Genomic DNA, 16,221 nt, shown 5'->3' with positions numbered 1-16,221 from the left:
GCCTGTGCTGTGTCCTGGGGAACCGCCCTGGACAGGACCAACCGGCTCCGGCCCTCACGGAGCGTACCGTCTAACGGGGCAGGTCGGCCAAAAGGTCAGGAGATACAATCCAACAACAACATGCTGTCCCACTGGCCAGCTCGGCCTGCCTCGCTCTGAAACAGCCAGAGCCCCCCTCTCCTGTCCTCACTCCCACATGGCATGGGGCTCCCTCCTGGCTCTCCCCTGGTGACCCGGTCCCTCCGGCCCTCCTGTCACCCAGCCCCGCCCAGCAGCCAGAGAGCTTCCTAAAACGGAGGCGGATCCTGCTGCCCCTCGGAAACCCCAGTGGCCGGTTCCCGCTGCATCTCCAATAAAATGCCAGCGGCTCAGCTGGGCCCTCCTGCCTCAGCCCTGAGCCTTTTTAGCCTTTTCCTCACTGTCTCTTCCACCGTTAGGGTTTGCACTCACTGATCCCTCATGCGGACCCCCAAACCCCTGCTCCCCGACTCCTTTACTCGGCTCATCTCCGTGGTGCTTAGACCTCCTGTAAGGGCGTGCTGTGTCTCCCCTGCCTCCCTGTACGTAAAAGATGAAACAGAGGGGGCCGGAGCCCGGGATGCCGGGACACAGGCTTTACTGAAGAGCAGAGCACCCCTGCCGGCTGCTTCCAGAGAGAGAGCGGAAGAGGGCGAGGGCCGGGGTACAAGCACCTTTAAGGGGAGGGTGGGGACGGGGCTTAGGGCACTCAGCACACGCTGATGGGTGGCTTCATGGAAGGCCTATGATTAGGGGCCTAGGGACTCAGGAATCGGAGGCTTAGGGTGTTTGGCAGGTGCTGATGGGTGGTTCAGTGCTCAGGAGTGTCCGGCCGCAGGTGGGGTTTATGTCCATCCATCAGTTGGAGGAAGAGAGGATCGATCAGTAGCACACTGGCCTGGCCCAGCGCCGGCCCCGCCATCTTTTATGAATGAGTGACGGGCGGAAATGGCCCTGCTGACCTGCAGCGCCTCCCTCTCCCCAGGCTGGCTCTGCACCTCACTCCCAGGGCTTTCCTGGGAGCCCTAGGGGGAGCAGCCTGAAAGCCCTTCTCTTTACATTATTCATTTCCTGCCTGAGAAACGGGGAGCGGGTGGGGGCTGGGAGAGAGGGGAGGGGAGGGGAGAGGAGAGGAGGGGAGAGGAGAGGAGAGTTCCCCCGGCTCTTCCTTTCTCTTCCTCTGGAACTCGGCGTCCCTACCGGTGGTTTGGGTGGCTGGACGGGATCCCCTCCCGCTGGCTCCCGTCAGGGCCTGGCACAGTAGGTGCTCAGGGAAATGTCCAAGGGAAAGGAATGAAGACGGTGCTGGAGAAGGGAGAGAGGAGGAAGAGGGGGAGGGGAGAGGAAGGCGGTGAGGAGATGAACCGAAGGATGGAGGGAAGTGAGGTTGGGATGTGGGAGAGAAGGGAGGAAAACCTGGAGCCAGGACTTGCCTGGCCCGGCATGGCCCTCAAGCCAGTCCCACCCCCAGTCAATCCCCTGCAGTCTTTCCTGAACCAGAGCCTCCTGCTCAGGCCTCTCCAGCGGCACCCTGAGCTCTCAGCGCACAGACCCTGCGGCCTCTGGGGGTGACTGCCGCTGAGGGGCCTCTGCGGGGACCAGAGCTGAGATTCCTTAACCCGGGCACAACTGCACCCCCAATGTCCCTAGAGACCCCCCCATAGTACCCCCTTCCCATGCACCTCCTTCCCATGGTCTAAAGATAACGGCTTCAAATTCAGTGCCCGCCATCTAATGTTCAGAGCAAACAAAGGGAAACACGCAAACCTGCAGCTCCATCCTCATGGCCCAGCCCAGGCCGGGCCAGGTGCCCCTCAGGGAGACCTGGAGCCCAGGAGGCCCCAGGCCCAGCTGTAGCCATGGTGCCCTCCCTGGGGCGGCGGCTCCCAGCTCGCTGTGGAGAGCAGAGTTGTCACTACCCCGCCCCGGGAAGCTGCCCGGGATCCTGAACCCTTTCCAGGCCTCTGGAGGGTCAGCTGCTGCAGAGCCCCAGGCGACCACAGGAGGAGGACCCGGAGTTAGAACCAGCCCCTTCCCAGCGCCCCAGCTGCTCCAGCTTTGGCCTCAGGGCACCCCTCCCTGCACTCCCCCGAGGACCCACACTGTTTGTGCTGCTGGCAAATCCATCAGGGACCTGGGTTCTCTCAGGACCCCACTGGAGGCAGCAAACAGCTCCCAGGGGGACCAGAGACCAAATGTTGAGAACTGGGGGGAGGGGGAGTGCCACTCCCTCTAGACCTCCAGGTGCTTCATTGCAACATGCTGGACTTCCCGGGGCAGGACCGGGACTCTGCCTCTCTCTTCCCGGGGTTTCCTCTCCCCTAGCCAGGGCCTCTCACTGACTGCCACCACCTTACTGACCCTCAAACACACGCCTTTCCAGCGTCCTTCTGCCTCTTCAGCCTTTCTTCGTTTTCTAAGCCATGAATAGGAAAGTGTCTCGTATCGGTCAACCACACTCTAGTATAAATTAGGGTCCATGCATATTTTATTTCCTAGGACATGGAATTACTAGAATCCCTCTCAACTTAAGGAATGAGGGCCGCCGAAACCGGTTTGGCTCAGTGGATAGAGCGTCGGTCTGCGGACTGGAAGGTCCCAGGTTCCATTCCGGTCAGGGGCATGTGCATTGGTTGCGGGCACATCCCCAGTGGAGGGTGTGCAGGAGGCAGCTGGTCGATGTTTCTCTCTCATCGATGTTTCTAGCTCTCTATCCCTCTCTCTTCCTCTCTGTAAAAAATCAATAAAATATATTAAAAAAAAAAAAAAAAAAAGGAATAAGGGCTCCCTGGGAATCCAATCTCCCTGGCCCTTATCCAAGGGAGAACCAAGGTTCAATGAGAAAGTGGGCGGATGGGTCCTCTGGGGCCTGGACAGCCAAAGAGCTAGTGCCTCCCTCCCTCAGGAAACAGAAACAGCGGGCGCTGAGTGCTTCCACAGGCCAGGCACAGTCCTAAGCCCTCTGGGAGACAGTCCTCTGAACAGATCCAGGAGCTAAGGGCTCCTCTGATCACTCCCGTTGTACAAACGAGGAAACCAAGGCACAGAGATGACCTTGACAGAGATCTCAGTGGATTTCACACCCTGATTTTGACCCGAACCCATGCAGCCTGGCTCTGAGGCCACACACAGCCACAGGTAGGAGCTGGCCCTCAGCAGCACTCTGGCTGATTTGCTGCCACTGGCTTTGCCGCGTATGAGCTGTGTGACATTGGGTAAATGGCTTAACTTCTCTGAGCCCGGCCCTCCGTCTGTGAAATGGGGGATTGCACATCTCCTGCAGGTTCTCCAGGAGGAGGACACGGAGGGGTATGCCGACGCAGGAAGGGAATGGTGCCCAGTGCGTGTCCTTCCAATGTCTCCTGAGAGGAAGGGCCAGGGGAGTGGGTCAGCAGACCTGACTTCCACACAGAAAGCACTAGAAAGCCTTTTCCAGAAGCCCTCGCTGGGGCTGCTCCCTGCGCGGATGGCGGGCTGGTGGCTGCGTCCGCCGTCCGCCCGGAGCGGGGCTGCGGGCAGGAGCCGGATGACTCACTGGCAGCGCAGGTCCCCGGTGACTCAGAAGCAGCCATACCTGTGCACCTGCTTCCCGGAGCAGAGAGGGGCCAGAGCGGAGCCGCCTGCCCCCAAGCTGCCACCTGTGCGTGGGGCACCTGTGTCTCCCCTCGGGCCTGGGGGTCGGGAGCTGCCCCCACGTCTGTCCCACACACACCCATGAGCCCCTGGGAATGGCATTGGGGAAGGAAGTGAGGAAAGAGAAAGCAGCAAAGGAGAGACAGAGCGGATCTCAGGAGGGAGTGGGGGAGGGGAGGGAGGGAGGGAGGGAGAGGAGAGCAGGGAGAAAGGAGAGGGGAAGATGGAGATGCGGGAGGGGAAACCAGGCGGGAGGAGAGAAAGAGCAGGAAGGGGAAGACTGGGGGTGGGTGGGGGGGCGCGCTGGGCAGGGAGGAGGGGGAAGCAGGAGGCATCAATTTGGACAGGGGACCTAAAATGAACCGAACGGCTGGAAATAGCACAGCTGGGCAAACCCTGTTTGGGTGTCTGCTGAGCACACGCATGAGTGAACGGAACTGGGGGGCAGGGAGGGGGCAGCGGCGCAGCTCCAGGCGGGAGCGGTCACTCCCCGCTGAGGCTGGCAGAGCGGGAGCCCTCCCAGCCCAGCGAGGCCAGCGGTGCTTTTCCCGAGGGCGTTTTCTTTACGTAACCATTAGTAACCATCAGTCCGCTGTCTGCGGCTGGATTAGCCTGCTGCCGCTGCCCCATCCTTGGCGGTGGGGGGAGCTTCGGTTACTCTGAAACCAAGACCACTAGGGTTTTGTTCTAACTGTGGCCGCTGCTGATCCAGGGGACGGGATCTTAATCCCCTTTCCCAACCGAGACAGGAACCTGAGCGGCTGAAGGACTGTCACCTCCCTTATTAGGCCAAACCCCATTCCGGGAAGGCTCAGGACTGGCCCAGGGGCCCTCCTCTCCCGGCCCCCTCCCCCCAGGTCCCTTCTGCTGACCACAGGTGATGCCACAGACTCCGCCCTGGCAGGGGCCCATGCCACCTGAGGCTCTGCCACGTGCTGCCTCCATCCCTGACCCCTGACCACCTCTGTGCTCCATACAGAGCTCGCTCTTCCTCCTCTTCCTCTCTTTCCCCAACGAGGCCTCCAGGGAGACTCCTGAGGTGCAAAGGGAATTCACTGACTCTCGGGGCCCAAGAAACCCCTAAAATTTCAGCCGAAGTCATATGTGTGAAGTCTTCGCACGCAGTGTGCCTGTCCGGCGCTGCCTGCCCTTGTGTGACCCGCCTCCTGCCGGCGTGAGAGACCAGCATGTGAGGCCATGGCCGGAAGCACCCGGGCTTCTCAGAAACGCAGGGACAGGGAAACCGAAGCCGGCTCTCAGCTCCTCCAGATGGCGGCCTCCGAGCCGCCGAGCACGGGCTCTTTCTGGCCTCCCTCGGCCAGCGGCTGAGTTCCTGCCAGGCCAAGAGTCCTCTGCCCTGTGCTGACCTCCCCAGAGGCTGCCAGGGTATCGGCTACCATGTCCCCCGCCCCTCCATGTCCTCTTCGCTCCGGCGTGACCTCGGAGGCCGCCTTGCCCTGAGTTTTCTCCGCTCTGCCTCTGGGCACGGCGTCTGTAACTCGATGCCCATAAAAGTATTTTTAGCCATTCACAACGGGGAGACGAGAGGGTAGGAGCCTGGCAGGGCCGGCCAGCGGCAGGGCCCCAAGCTCCTGGGAGGGTCTTCCTCAGAGACAAGCCTGGCCACGCCCCTCCTTTCCTGAACCCCCTGCGTGGCTCCCTATTGGATGGCAGAGAGACCTCCATCCATCGCTCCCCAAGACCCTGGACCATCATGTGCCAGCTGGTCTCTCAGGCCTCAGGCCTCCGCCCCTACACCCCCAAGCAGGAGCGCCCCCGGAAGGCCTGCACGGAACTGCCTTGGGCCACAGTCATCCTTCGTACCGAGCGCGTGCCCTCACTGCCCCTGGACGAGAGCTGTACCAGTGCTCACCTGCCTGCCTGGCACAGACCCTTCCACTTGGGCTCACCTGTCCTGAACCCCGGCCAACTCAGTCACGGGGACCCGGGGAGCTGTGTGAGGGGAGATGGTCCGACACGTAGACAAGGCCTAGAGAAGGACGGCCTGTCCCCTTGGCGTCACACGGAGGCTCTGTGTCAGGACCCACACGAGGACTCGTAAACTCCTGGCTCGGTGCTGTCACCAGACGGCTGCTGAGCGCTGGCGCTGGGCACATGCCCCATGTCCACGTGGCAGTAGTTTGGACAGATTGGCTTCAATAAAATATCTCGTTAAAATGAATGTCGCCTGTTCGTTTTTACTTGTCAGTGTGGCTTCTAGAACAATCTGGATTATCCACGCGGTTCCCATGCTGTATCCACTGGACAGCCAGGGTTCGTGGTGTGACTTTGTCGGTGGCCATTCTCAGGGAAGGCTCTGGCTGTGAGGTGACCTGGGAACGTGTAGATTCCCGTCCGGTGGAAATTCGGGCGGCTTCTGTCCCGTAGGAGAGATCACCCCGGTGTTATAGGACCTGTATCAGATTGGTCTCATAACTTTGATTTATGTAAAATAAATTCTATTGATCTCAGAGAGGAAGGGAGAGGGAGAGAGAGGTAGAAACATCAACGATGAGAGAGAATCATTGATTGGCAGCCTCTTGCACGCCCCCTACTGAGGATTGAGCCCAGCAACCCGGGCATGAGCCCTTGACCGGAATCAAACCTGGGCCCTTCAGTCCGCAGGCTGACGCTTTATCCACTGAGCCAAACCGGTTAGGGCTGTCTCTTAACTTTTAAAAAAAAGTATTTTGAATTGTCTTTCTTTTATATTCTAGTTCCTCAAATGCTCTCTGAGCTGGGTTTATCAGCTCGTTGGTTCTCTTGTTAATGAGTTCAACCAAATCTTTGTGTCTATATGAGACTCATGCTTTTCACTTTTTGGGAATTATGCTTAGACAGATCTCTGTCTCCTGCCCAGATTGAGAGCAGAGCCTGAATGACTGACAGACCTGCATTAAACAGGGACTCAACCAACGTTTGTGGATTGAATAAAAGGCACTGGCTTGGCCTCTGGACCTTATGTTTCACTGCCAGCCACAGTTCGTAGGGGGACCCTTTCTGCCATGTGCCTGGCAGGGGGCATGTAGGAACCATGAGACCTTCTCTTTAGGACCCCAAATTATGTGGGTGGTCCCCATGAAGATTCCCCGATTTGGGGGGCCTGTGACCCCAAGAGGATGCTGACCAAGGCGAGTCCCTTCAGTGAGCTCCAGGGGAGGTCCTCCCCACTTCCTGCAGGATGGGCTTCCCTTCCCTTGCCGTCCCCCAGCCCGGGCTCCTGCCAACCTCAGCACTGCGCCTCCCGGTCCGGACACAGCACGGCCGTGTGGACGCTCAGCAGCAGGCCCCGCCTCAGGAGCCCGGTCCTCTGGGGGCCCTGGAAGGTCTCCGGGTCCTGAGTCCAGGGGACAACTGCAAAACCACATCTGTCCCCTGGCCCCACTTGCTGGCTCCACGGCGGGAAAGGCCGCTGGCAGGTAGGGGAGTACGTGGATTGTGAATTCCTGGAGGGCAGAGCGTGTCATTGGTACGCCTGGCACCTGCCGAGCCCTTTGCCAGGCGCACGGTGGACATCGGTGAATGCTAATCCACGCTCCTCCCTCTGCCCAACCCCAGCCTACAGCGGCTTCCCTCCGGGAGCCAGAGGGACGGCCCCCCAGGCCTGGCCAGAACAAGGACTCATCAGCGCCCCCTCTGGGAGGCCAGTGCCGGTAACGAGGCAGCCGCCGCAGGGCGTGACCTTCTGGAAGTGTCCCACTGGTCCCCTTGCCCATGCTCCCTACACAGAGGAGAAACCTTGGTAGAGATTCTGCTGCAGGAGAGGAGAATAAAAGCAACATTTTTTTAATTGTAAAATATACAGTGATTTCCTGTTCATAAGCGCACTGCTCCTGTTCATAAGCACATGCACATGGGTGTGGGATCACCCCACCATCTATCCTCATAACGTTCCTCTCGTGAAAATGAAACGGGGGCCCCCATCCTCCCCTCCCAGCCCCTCAGCCCGGTCCCGGCAGCCACCTTCTACTTCCTGCCTCTACGAATGACCACCTTCTACTTCCTGCCTCTACGAATGACCACCTTCTACTTCCTGCCTCTACGAATAACCACCTTCTACTTCCTGCCTCTACGAATGACCACCTTCTACTTCCTGCCTCTACGAATGACCACCTTCTACTTCCTGCCTCTACGAATGACCACCTTCTACTTCCTGCCTCTACGAATAACCACCTTCTACTTCCTGCCTCTACGAATGACCACCTTCTACTTCCTGCCTCTACGAATGACCACCTTCTACTTCCTGCCTCTACGAATGACCACCTTCTACTTCCTGTCTCTACGAATAACCACCTTCTACTTCCTGTCTCAATGAATAACCACCTTCTACTTCCTGCCTCTACGAATGACCACCTTCTACTTCCTGCCTCTACGAATGACCACCTTCTACTTCCTGTCTCTACGAATGACCACCTTCTACTTCCTGCCTCTACGAATGACCACCTTCTACTTCCTGTCTCTACGAATGACCACCTTCTACTTCCTGTCTCTACGAATGACCACCTTCTACTTCCTGCCTCTACGAATGACCACCTTCTACTTCCTGTCTACGAAGGAGGCGGCGTCGGTGCCTTGTGTAAGTGGGATCCTGCCGTATTTGTTCTTTTGTGACTGGCTTGTGTCACTTAACATAATGTCCTCAAAACTCATCCATATTGTAGCGTGTGTCAGAATTTCCTTCCTTTGTAAGGCTGAGAACTATTCCATTGTGCATGCATATTCATGGGAGATATGTTCCAAGACCTCCAAGAGATGGCTGGTACGGAGGAAAATACCAAGCCTGTATGTACTGTGTTTTTTTTCCTATATGTACATATTTATTCTAGGCTTAATGTATAAATTAGGTTCAGGAAAAGATTAACATCGGTAACTAATACTAAAACAGAATAGCCCTAGATGGTTTGGCTCAGTGGATAGAGTGTCAGCCTGCGGACTGAAGGGTCCCTGGTTCAATTCCAGTTGAGGGCTCATGTTTGGGTTGCAGGCTGGATGCCCAGTAGGGGGTGTGCAGTAGGCAGCCAGTCAATGATTCTCCCTTATCATTGACTTGAGGCCCGGTGCATGAAATTGGTGCACGGGGGGTGGGGGAGTGAAGGGGGCTCAGCCCAGCCTGTACCCTCTCTAATCTGGGACATCCCTCTGACAATCCTGGACCGCTGGCTCCTAATGGCTCACCTGCCTGCTTGCCTGGTCGCCCCTAACTTTCCCCCTTCCCCCGCTGGCCTGGTCACCCCTAATTGCCACCCCTTCTTGTCTGGTCATCCTCAACTTCCCCCCTGGCCACCAGCCTAGTTGCCTCTCACTGCCTCCCCCCCCCCCCCCCCCCGCCAGCTTAATTGCCCCCAAGTGCCTCCCCCACCTTCCGCCAGCCTGGTCACCCCACGCAGCCTGTTTGTTCAGTTGTTTGGTGGTCACTCACTAACCACCCAGCCAGCCTGGTCATAGGCAGCCATCTTTTGTGATGGTGTGATGGTCAATTTGCATATTAACTCTTTATTATATAGGATGTTTCTCTCTCTCCCTTTCCCTTCCTCTCTGAAATCAATAAAAACATATTTAAAAATAATAATAAAACACAAGAATTATAACAACACACCGTAATAGAAGTTACGGGAATGGCATTGGGCCATTTAAGTAAAACGGGGTCACTTGAGCACACGCACAGCAGGACCTGGACAGTCCACCTGACAACCCTAATGGCTGCTGAGTGGCTGCCGGGCGGGGCGCGTGGGCAGCGCGGAGGCTCTGGTCAGAGAGAGCGCTCCCCTCCCGGAGGGATGGCACGCGATTCCATCACGCCACTCAGAAGGTATGCCACTGGAAACTTATGAATGATTTATTCCTGGAATTTTCCACTTAATATTGTCAGACCTCTGCTGACCGCACAGAACTGAAGCGGGGGAAAGCACGTTGGCAAAGGGACCACCGTCCATCTATCATCGTGTCTGTGCGTTCCTCTGTTGACGAGCCCTTGGGTTGCTTTCAGCCCAGGCTTTGGCTCTCGTGAATAACGGTGCAGGGACGTGTTTTGCTGGCTCTGAGCGGTGCCCTGTCCAAAGGACCTCTCGTCTAATCCACTCGACAACCCTGTGGCGTTTCCAGAAAATGACCTGCTCAAGGTTACGGGTGACGAGCGGCAGTCAGGTTTGGAACTCTGGTCACTCCTTGGTTCCAAAGCCATGCTCTTCCGGCCGCCTGGGGAATGAAACATCCAGTCCTGAGCAGGAGTCCGTCGCTGCGAAGGGTAGGCCCTTGCTGTTTTCTCCCAAAGTAACACCGTTTTCCAGATGGTTCCCAGACACAGCCTCCTGCCCTGCCCTCCCCGCTCCCCGCTCCCTCATTCCCTGGCCAAGGCCACTCCAGTCCGCTCAGCCTGGCCTCCGCCCATAAGTCCGTCCCAGCCACACGCTCAGGGGGAGGGTCCCAGTGCCCAGTGCTCAGTGGCTGCTGGAATCCGTGAATGAGCCCAGATCAATGGCAGCGGGGAAGGCAGAGAGAAAGCCGGGATCCTCCTCCTCTGCCTCGCTATTTGCGGAAGGCCCGGCTGTGCGTGTCTCAGAATAATCGGTGCCACGGTGGGCGCCCCTGCACAAGCCGGAGCCGGTGGGGGTGGAAACGCCCAGGAAAGGTGATGGAACTGCCCCTCCTGGAGAGCGAGGCCCATGGTTGGCCCGCGAAGAGGGGGGCCTTCAGCTCTGGGGAGACTCCGCCTCTGGAGGACAGCCATAGCCCCAGGGGACAAGTGGCTTGCGAGGCCTCAGCGCAGTGACTCATTCATTCCTTCATTCACAGTCACCCCGTTACCACACACCCACGTGCTCTGAGCCAGATGCCAGCGGCACCCGGCACCCAGCACCCAGCACACCTGAGGGAGGAGTGGAGCCGCTGTGTGCTCAGCAGCAGCCGCCAGGGCTTCTCTGGGAGGAGAGGGAGGCTGGGTAAGGGCGCCCCGCCCAGCCCGCAGGCCGGGAGCAGGTGGTGTTTCTGCAGCCGAGGCCCTGGATTTCGGGGTGCACTGGCCTCACCTGTAGGCTGGGGGGCGGGGATGCTCCAGCTTTGCTGACGGGGCAGGTGGACAGGGCCATGCAGCAGGCGGGGGTGGGGGCAGAGGGGGTGGGCAGGAGGCAAACAGAGCCAGAGCCAGGTATCTGGTATGGCCACTGCTGACCTCTGAGGGTAAGGGGAGTGCCTGTCCCTTCAGGCGGCTTCAACCCCACAGGCTACGGACTTAAAAATGTGCAGCAGAGAGGGAGGCGGGACTTGAGTTTGATTGGAGGGCAGGACTGAGCTTATTTGCCCAAGACAGGAGGCCCTTCATGGATTCACTCATTCGTGATTATGTGTAAGAGGCTGGGAAGGCGACAGCAACCCAATGGTCCTCCTATCAACCCTGATGGACCAGCATGGAGGGCCCTGCCATCGTGCGGGTCATCCCCCAGCCACATCCTGCCTCCAGCCGGCGGGGAGAGGAAGACCTCACAGGCCGCTCCTGCTCCCTCGGAGGTCACAGGGACGATGGAGGTGCCGATGTTTGCCCACAGAGTTGCAGGAAGGAGCCAGAAGCGGAGTGATGGGCGCCCCCGCGGGCAGTGGGTGCCCTGACCGGGCATATCCGCTTTAGGGAAAAGAAGGATTGGGTTGCAAGGAACCATTCCCATCCCAGCCAGCCAGCCCGGAGGACTCAGGATGTGCCCAGGAGCCCAGGCCTTCCTCTCTGTCCCAAGCCAGCCACTTGGCTGCAGGATCTGACCCCCTGAGGCTCAGCAGGGCGGCCGGGTCACGACGGCCCCTCCACCTGGTGCATCGTTCGTGGGACCCCCCTGGGCCTGCGTGCGTGCGTCCCGGAACGGCCCCAAAGAGCCGGGTTGCTGTCCAGGGGCGTGTGCGACACCCGCTCTGCCAGGGGCCTGGCAGGGACTGCGTGTTCCACACGCACAGCCTCCTGCTCTGGGAAACGCAGAATTAACGGAAGGACGTGTGCAGGATTCCGGGAAGGAGACGGGCGGGGGAGGGCTGCCTGTCCATCCTGCCAAGGGGACTAAGAATCCATTCAGCCTGTCACTTCACACTGAGCTCCCTGAGCAGGTGTCTGCGGAGCCGTGGACTCTTCTGTCCTGAACGCAGTGCCTCACAGCCCGAGTGTGGCCTCAGCTGGGCTGGCCAGTGCCCCCGGGAGGCCCACAGAGAGGCCCACTGTCTAGGGTAGGGGTGTCGAACTCAATCAGAAAAGGGGCCAAAATCTAAAATCCAGCCTAAATTGCGGGCCGAATGGTTTACTGAACAGTCATAAACTGACAATGTCATAAACTGACAGCGGAGTGCAGTGATGACAGCGCAGTGCGGGCTACATTGCAAGGCCTGGCGGGCTGGATTTGGCCCGCGGGCCTTGTGTTTGACACATGTGGTCTAGGGGTAGCACAGGCCCCGGCAGCGGCGGCAACAGCCACGCCATTCACCTCCCTCCCGCTCCAGTCCCCGCCGTGTTCAGTGAGCCTCCGCCAGGCTTGGGAGACTCACTGCCTGGTTTCAAACATTCTGGAGATGCTGGTGAGAGCAAAGAACACACGTGCTCTCTCTTTCACATGGGTCACCTGGCGCCTGGCACAGCCGGGAACAGAGCAGGACTCCAGCTACGTGTGTGGAGTGAGTAAATGAGCCGACGCCGGTCATCGGCACGGGGCCAGCACGTTCGTTAAGTCCTGCAGGGAGTTAGGGTTCAGTGTGCTCACCGCTGACTGCCCCCTGAGCCTCCTCACCTCCCCACCTTCTCTCCAACACACCCCCCACACCACCTCTGTGCTCTGCGATTTCACATGCAGCGCCTGACCCCAGTTCCCTGAGCCCAAGGTGAGGGAGATCGCTGACACGCGCAGGCCATTGTCAGCCAGATGCGCTTGAAGATGCTTAGCCCGGCCGGAGGGCCCTCGACAGAGCCGGGGTATTTTTAGCTCGCCGGGCATCTGGAAAGGTACTGAGATGCCGTTGTCGCTACAAGACACCGGGCAAATCAGTATTCTGCGACTGGCCTCCCCACGCCAGCAGTTTCTCCTCGGTGTCTCAGAAGCAAGGGTTGCCATGGAGATTGAGTGCCAGGGCAACCGAACTTCCTGTTGAGAAACAGCGGCCCAGGTAGATCTCTGGGCCAATGGGAAGCGGGGAGCTCCCGGGATGGCGGAGGATGGCCGGCGTCCCTGGTGTCCTCAGAGGGGTCAGCCGGGGGTGGAGGACACCACCGCGTCTGGGACTCGGTCCGGGGAGGGGTGGACTGTCCTCCTCACTCCCGCCCGAGGACTGGCCTGTTCTCTCCCCGTCCCTTCGCCCGAGGGCTCTGGCCGTCCAGACGCTGCCGGGAAGCTGGCTGGGGTGGAAGGGGCAGGGCCGTTGTGTAGCAGGAGCCAGTCCTGACAAACACCTAGAACACAAGCTCTGTCAGGGGGCGGGGGGCCCAGGTCCGCCTGGTCCTGGAGCCACGGAATGACAGTGACACGCTCTGTGCAGGGCTGTCTCGTTTCGTCCTTGCTATCATCCGGGAGGCAGCCGAGAACGGTGGTGTGGACCCCACCTTCCTATGCATTCGACAAACACTCCCTGTGCGCCTGAGCCACTAGGCCGGAGGTCGGCAAACTGCGGCTCTCGAGCCACATGCGGCTCTTTGGCCCCTTGAAGTGTGGCTCTTCCACAAAATACCACGTGCGGGCGCACACGTACAGTGCGATCGAAACTTCGTGGCCCATGTGCAGAAGCCGGTTTTCGGCTCTCAAAAGAAATGTCAGTCGTTGTCCTGTTGATGTTTGGCTCTGGTGACTAATGAGTTTGCCGACCACGGGCCTAGGCAACTGAGATGACAACGCGGAGGCTCCGAAAGGCCATGTGACCCACCTACCGTTGCTAAGCTCACAAGAGATGGAGCCAGAGGAGTGCTCAGGTCTGTCTGTCCAGAGTGAGAGGGATACAAGCCCCAAGGAGCTCTCAGAGAGCGGTTAGAATCTCGGTCGCTCGGGGAGCTGGCCGGTGAGGGCCAGGCTCTTTGCCCGCTCCCCTCCTCTTCTTCCTCTTCTTCTTCTTCTCCTTCTTCTTCTTCTTCTTCTTCTTCTTCTTCTTCTTCTTCTTCTTCTTCTTCTTCTTCTTCTTCTTCTCCTTCTCCTTCTCCTTCTCCTTCTCCTTCTCCTTCTCCTTCTCCTTCTCCTTCTTCTTCTTCTTCTTCTTCTTCTTCTTCTTCTTCTTCTTCTTCTTCTTTTTAATTTCTCCTTTTTATTAAGCTTAAAATTTACTTTTATTTTATTTTTTAAAATATATTTTTATTGATTTTTTATCGAGAGGAAGAGAGAGGGATAGAGAGTTAGAAACATCGATGAGAGAGAAACATTGATCAGCTGCCTCTTGCACACCCCCTACTGGGCTGCCCGACTGCATGCCCACCCGGAGCCATGCTGCCCAGCAGGGGTGGGCATCACGGGTCCGCCAGGAGGCTCAGCCTCCGCACAGCGGCTCACTGTGGGTGGCGGGTTAGCTGTGCACCGGCCCTCTCCTCCTCAAGGATGCGTCCGGTAGGCCGAGGGCACAGAGGAGCGCCCCAGCAGACCAAGGCTGCGCCAGCACCCTGACTCCTGCCGCCACTTTTCTCAGGCAAGTTCTTTCCTGGGGAGGTGGGTTTTGCAAAGTCTCCAAACCTTTATGATTTAAAAAAAAAAAAAATTTATTTTATTTTTATTGAATGTATTGGGGTGACATCGGTTAATAACATTCCTAGCCTTTGGGTGTTCGGTCCTATGAGGCATCACCTGTGCATTACATTGTGTGTTCACCTTCCGTCACCATGTATCCCATCTGCCCCTTCTCCTGCCTCCCCCACCCCTTCGCCTCTGGCAATCACCATACTGTGGTCAGTGCTTATGAGTGTTTTGTGGATTGGTGTGTTTTTTTTTTCCTTAATTCCTTCACCTTTTTTCACCCAGCCCCCCGCCCCCTCCTCTCTGGCAGCTGTCAGTCTGTTCTCTGCATACACGCGTCTGTTTCTATTTTGTTAGCTTCCACACGTAAGTGAGATCATATGGTGCTTGTCCTTCCCCAGCGGCTCATTTCACTTAGCATAACGCTCTCCAGGCCCCTCCCGCTGTGGCAGAGGGTAAGAGGTCCTCCTTCTGACGGTCTCGTGGCAAGTCCTTAAGACAGTTACCGACTCACAGAGCCACCGGGTTTCCCCTAGGAAGACAAATGCTCCGTCTTTATTGCCCTCCGCTGTGAGGACAAATGCCTACCTGATTTTCTTAATGACACTTTCAACCTGCCCCTTCCAGATAAATGCTTCGTCGCCTCTTAGAAAAATAGACTCGTGCTAAGGAGAAAGCACTTGAAAACAGATGTTGGGATGTTTCTGTTCTTACCCAATTTTTCCCAAAGCCCTGCTTGTCAGGCCTTTAAATCTCCCTCATCTGTACCTTAAGAATGAGCTGGAGCCGATACCGGTTTGGCTCAGTGGATAGTGTCAGCCTGCGGACTGAAAGGTCCCAGGTTCGATTCCAGTCAAGGGCATGTACCTTGGTTGCGGGCACATCCCCAGTAGGGGGTGTGCAGGAGGCAGCTGATCCATGTTTCTCTCTCATCGATGTTTCCAACTCTCTATCCCTCTCTCTTCCTCTCTGTAAAAAATCAATAAAAATATATTTTTTAAAAAAAAATGAGCTGGAAACAGACTTTGGAACTTGTTTTAAAATATTTTAAATGAGAGGTCTCCACCGGTGTTGACACCATTTTATTAAAAAAAAAAAAATAGGATATACCACATAGTAATTAATTATGAAAATGTTGCTTAAAGGAACAGACTTTGGGTGGGAGAGCAATTATGTGGCGCCTGTTGCATACTGGGTTATGCAGTCGGTTGTCTGACTCCGCACCCACCCAGCCCCGACCCTAGGGTTGTTCTGCAGGCGCCATGCTTGTTCCTGGGAATCAAGCTCAGGCCAGGAGGGATCCCAGACTCTAGTTCTATTTTTTTTTTTTTTTAAAACACCTTTTTTTCTTTTTCTTTTAATCCTCACCTGAGGTTATTTTTCCTTTGATTTTTAGAGAAAGTGAAAGAGAGAGGGAGAGACAGAGAAATATTGATGTGAGAGAAACACATAGATTGGTTACCTCCTGCACTAGCCCTAACCAGGGCCTGGCCGGGGAGGAGCCTGCATCCTAGGTACATGCCCCTGATCGGAACCGAACCCGGGACCCTTTGGTTCGCAGTCGGGGGCTCTATCCACTGAGCAAACTGGCCAGGGCTAGCCTCTATTTTGAGGCCTGTTTCTTTAACAGCCTTCTCTGGATCCCTTGTGAGCCCAGTGGAAACCCTAACTTCTATGCAGCACAGCTGTGCGCCTGCCAGACCCGGTCTCCATTGACCTCATCAACCCCGCCATCGGGATTCTTCTCCCGGAGCTTCCTCCTCCTTCCTCCGCTGAGGTCCGGGTTTCGCTTGCGTCCCACGTCCTCCTTGGCTCCCTGGCTGGGCCCCCGGCCCCCGGAGAGCGTTTCTATCTGCACATCGGGGACTGTCAGCCCTGCTGATGGAACGTCCTGTCTCTC

Source organism: Pipistrellus hanaki, assembly GCF_964339955.1.
Source record: "Pipistrellus hanaki genome assembly, chromosome: 18".
Classification (NCBI taxonomy): domain Eukaryota; kingdom Metazoa; phylum Chordata; class Mammalia; order Chiroptera; family Vespertilionidae; genus Pipistrellus; species Pipistrellus hanaki.
The sequence above is the reverse complement of the archived record's forward strand: the minus strand, read 5'-3'. Positions refer to the sequence as shown.